The 5,163-nt window shown below is 29.7% G+C and overlaps 1 non-coding gene across 1 annotated transcript; it reads left to right on the forward strand.

Moving 5' to 3' along the window:
- Positions 1-4,767: 4,767 nt before the first annotated feature.
- On the forward strand, positions 4,768-4,839 carry TRNAD-GUC (transfer RNA aspartic acid (anticodon GUC)). The gene has a single exon. It is a non-coding gene; the product is annotated as a tRNA-Asp (tRNA).
- Positions 4,840-5,163: the final 324 nt, after the last annotated feature.

Here is a 5,163-nt window from a genome sequence, read left to right on the forward strand (position 1 = left end):
AGTTTATACCTTTTTGTTATCTATATGCGTATTGTAAGCATATAAGCATGGTTGTCAAAACCGGACCGAACAAAGAATCGAAAGATTAAGCATTTTGACACAGTTTTTAATTATTGTTTTGTTGTTATTAGTTTTAACACAAACTAAGTGTAGAAATGAGAAGCAGAGTATGAGAAAAAAAAAAGTAAAAAACATTTTGAGACCTTTGACCTTTCATTTTTCGTTCATTAACCATTTGATTTTTTATTTGGATACACTGAGTCCCTAATTATTATTATTATTATTATTATTTTGTATCTTATTAAGTCATTGTTTGTCAAATTGGTTAGTTATGAACATCTAATTCAACTAAAAAATCGTTATTCATTTAATACGTGCTGAAATTATAGTTTTTACAATTTGAATTAAGGTTTTTACAATTTTTCTACAGTCAAATTACACATATCAAAATAAATCAACAGCAAATTTCAGATTAGTTCAACAGAAAAATGTATGAAAATATTTTACCTTATTTATATAGTAAAACATTTTCCTAAACCATATGGAACTCTTAACCTTTTAAAAATAGCTTTCAGTTACCACTTTTTTCTTTTGGTGTTGTAGACAAACACTGAAAAATATTTTATTTTTTAACAAAAAAAATTTCCTTTTCTCTCAATATCATAATATTTTCCGATAAATAAACGGGCCTTAGAGAGTTCTAACCGCTATAACAATGTTTGAGGTAGGGGGGCTTGTCGCAACTGTACTTTCACAGTGCGAGCTCCGGGCTTATAAATAATTTTTTATTTTAAATTATTTTTTAGAGTCACCATCAATTAAAATAAAAGCGTGATTGAATATTTAAAATTATTAAATTTTAATGGGTAAGAAGATTTATGAAATAGAAATTAAATAAATTCCAATAGCCCTTAACTTAACTATAGACTGGTCTTAAAGGACATAATTAATTAAGCTCTGAAACTATTATTTAGTTATCTTTATTCCTTGTAATCACATGTAGAAAAATTAAAAGAAGATTATGAATCCACATAGGATTGATGTGGTTTCAGTAATAAAATAATAATTAAGACCTTAAAAATAGGAGCGGATATAGAGGGAGTTTGGAGGGGCCAGACCCCCCGACACTAAGAACATCTCCAACACTAACTAGCTATTTGACTTTTTAAAATAATATAAAATATTAATTTAGTCAAATTTAGCTACTCAAATTTATGTTTGCTCCAACCATACTAGCTATTTGACTCTCTATTTGATTATTTTATCATTAAAAGTGATTAAAATTAAATAATAATAAAAAAGTAGAAAAAAGATACAGAGAGGAAAGAGAAAAAATGAATAAAAAATAGAAATAGCTAGCCAAAGACACTAGCCAAATTTAGTTAGTGAAAAAAACTAGCTATTTATTTTAGAGAGTCATGTCACTTAAAGTGGTCACTCTCTAAATGGCTAGCTAAATTTGACAATTTAGAGAGCCATGTCACCTTATTGGAGATGCTCTAAACCACTCCTATTTGATGATTTTGGCTCCCGGTCGTTGACCTATCCTTAGTATGTCCCTTGTTTCCAAAATATTAAAGTTCGAGATGGTCAATTAAGTCTACGGATGCAAATGGGGCGGGGATTCTCCGTCCCCATCGGTGATCCGTGAAATCACCGATAAGAATCCCCATGGGACGGGAATGAGGATACTTTTGTTTTCCGTAGTGGGGATGGAGCGGGGATGGAGAATGATATCACTGTCCCACGGGGATCACTGATCCCGTCCCGTTAATCCCCGATGGAGAATCCCTGATGGATCCCCAATTACTCCCCGTGACAATTTAATTTGTAATGTAAATATTACTTATAACTTTTAAATTAAATTAAATGGGCTTATTTTTTTAGTATATATTGATTTTTTTTAAACATAAATGGTGATTCCCCACGGGGAACGGGAAATGAGGAATGGGGAAACATTCTTTTGAAAATCTATAAATGGGGACGGGGATGGGGACAAATATGTTCCCGTTTAACTCGCGGGGACAGGGATGGAAAATTCATTCCCTCACTACAAGAATTCAAGCTTGTTGCGACAATTTAATTTGTCAAAATAAGTTATATTTTTGTAATAAGAAACTTCTTGTTACAAAGTGTTTTGTCACCATCCTAGTCACAATAAGCCCGTCTTAATAAGTTTTTAGTGACAAAATTGTATTACCTCATAATTAGTTTTTAATTATTGTTGCAACTATAATTTGTCATTAATCCTATTGTGACAAAATTTAAATAACCGTGAAATATGATTTATTGTGACTACTTATATAATAAGAAAAATGTTACATGCACACCCTCATACGCAAATGCCCATTGGGCTTGCAGCGTGTACAACACAGGCTCAACCCGCTAAATCATATATCTTATATTAATTTCTGACACACCCCCACATGCAAATGCCCATTGGGCTTGCAGCGTGTACAACACAAGCCCAACCCGCCATGTGTTTTTAATTCTACAGATTTATGAGGTTGTCAGGACTCGAACCCTCGACCGTTTGGTCCAAGCAACTCTAATATCATGTCATGGAACCGTTTGAACTAAAAGCTCAAGATGATTAAGGCTTAATCGTATATCTTATATTAATCTCTGACACATTCTAATCCCCAAATAAATATGAAAATTTGTAAATTGATTTCCGAAACAATAGATTAGTCTAATTTGATAAATATTGCTGTCATAATTTGGTTTTGTTTTTTCATTTTTTTACTAATTGTAATTTTGTCATAATAAGTACATTAATTGCGAAAACAATTATTTTATCGTATGAATGTTTCGTTACATCTTTATATATTTATGACAAAAATGACGTGGCAATTTGTTTTTATCATAATACGTATTAAGTTCTACTTTCTTGTGATAAATATTTCGACAAAATATTTTTTTCTCACGATTTCTTTTGGTTTTTTTACCCTTTCTTACTAATTATTATTTGATCACAATAAATACATTAGTTGTGATAAAAAAAAATTATTTTTACGTATGAATTTTTGTCACAACCTTATGTATTTATGATAAAAAATGTGTGACAAATTTTTTTTATCATAATATTGATTGACTGGTGCTTTATTGTGATAAATATTTGGACGAAATATTATTTTGTCATAATTTTGTTTGGAATTTTCACATTTTTTTACTAATTACTTTTTTGTCACAATAAGTACATTAATTGTGACAAAAATTGTTTTGTCAGACGAATTTTCATCACAATATTAGATATTTGTTGTAGTGCCTGCTCCGTCCGCCCCGTTTACATCCTTAATTAACTCATTGAGTTTGTATTTAATTACAAAATTCAATTTGATTAATATGTGATATGCGATATGCGATATCCGATAAATTTCACTAAATCTATTCAAAACGAATCAATCTTACTTTTATAGTTGAAATCTAGTTTAATTTTGAAAAGTTTTATAGTAGTACGTAAAAATTGATTCTAAACCACTCAAATGATAATATATACATAACAAAAAAAAATTGAGCAAGTTCGATTTAGAGCACGAGTAGAATTGGCCCCAGTGGACCAATCTTGTACTTGCCACTGCTTGTAAATCAACAAATATAACTCTACTTTTTTGTTTTTTTTATATAGATACGTACTATACTTTATCAAAGAAAGATTTTAATACTGAATGTGCTAGTCAAACTAGCATATTCAGAGATTGACAGGTATCTCAACATGTTCGAAGATAAGTGAAAGTGCTAATTTGACTAGTTTATAGGAGCATATGTAAGCAAATACATATAACTATACTATAAGGTAAATATAAAAATAATGTCAGTGGTTTGTCTAATTTGCAAATAAGAGCATGTGGTTTAAAAGTTTATAAACATAGATCTGTGGTATGGTTTAATTTACAAAACAAGGTATTACGTTGTTAAGTTCTGATTACAATCAATTACATTTTTATTTTATTTTTTTAATTATATTTACATATTGACAAAACATATACTCAAAAATTAAACTGCGGCCGTGTAAAATGAATTTAAATATAAATTTAGTTCATAAACTGTGAAATTAGTAAAAACTTAAATTTTCATCATATGATTTATGTTTTCTATCTAGGGAGCTGCATTTTCGAGGAGGGACCGTGTTTTATCGATATGTAAGAATAATTTTTTTTAAGATAAAAATATCATCAGTTGTAATTAGAACGTAACAGTGGAATTTGAAATACCTTGTTTTGTAAATTAAATCATAACATAGACCTCTATTTGTAAAATTTTAAACCGCAGATCCCTCTTTACAAATTGGGCAAACCACATGTATTATTTTTATACTTTTCACTAAATATAATTATGCAACTTTTCTTTTTCACTAAAGATATAAATTTGAAGAGCCTAATAAAACTCTTAAAAGGGATAAAACTATTTTTTAATTTCTTATTATTTAGGTTTCACGAGTGTGAGGTGTCTCCTGTAGGATTTTTGAGGGTCTTATCTGATAATCGGCATGGTTCGTTTATGCCGAGGATAGTTTCTAGCTAGCTTTTCATTTTGTTAGTTCTTGGCTTTTTATTTTCTGTGTTTTCTGAGCGTTTTCTACCTTCCCTATATCACCAAAAAAAAAAGTAAGACAACCAAAATCAAACTTTAGGGTTAGCTTTTCTATTTTAATTTCTTGGGTATTATACGTGACGAGACGAGTAATATGAAGTCAACCAGATTGTAATTATCAACAATAGATGTATAGCTTAGAAAACGTTACCAAATAAAAAAAAAATCAACAAGGTCGTTGTAGTATAGTGGTAAGTATTCCCGCCTGTCACGCGGGTGACCCGGGTTCGATCCCCGGCAACGGCGAGTTCATACTTTTGTTATACCTAATATTTTTTTAAATTAATAATCTTCCTAGCCATTGGTAGGAGTGTGTATCGATTCGGTTTAAACCGCATACCGAACCGATTGAATTCGGTTTTTTTGGCATATATATATATAATATACACATATATTTGGTTTTACAAATTTAATTTTTTTTATTGTTGAAATAATAATCCAATATAAATATAATTTTGAAATTATTTCAATACGCTTTTAAAAAATACATTGGTATTAAGTTAAAGACGATTTAAAATTTGTGTATTGAAAAAATATCTCAATATGTCAAAAGAGCATTTGGTGTGGCAC

The sequence above is a fragment of the Euphorbia lathyris genome, chromosome 3 (assembly GCF_963576675.1).
Source record: "Euphorbia lathyris chromosome 3, ddEupLath1.1, whole genome shotgun sequence".
NCBI lineage: Eukaryota > Viridiplantae > Streptophyta > Magnoliopsida > Malpighiales > Euphorbiaceae > Euphorbia > Euphorbia lathyris.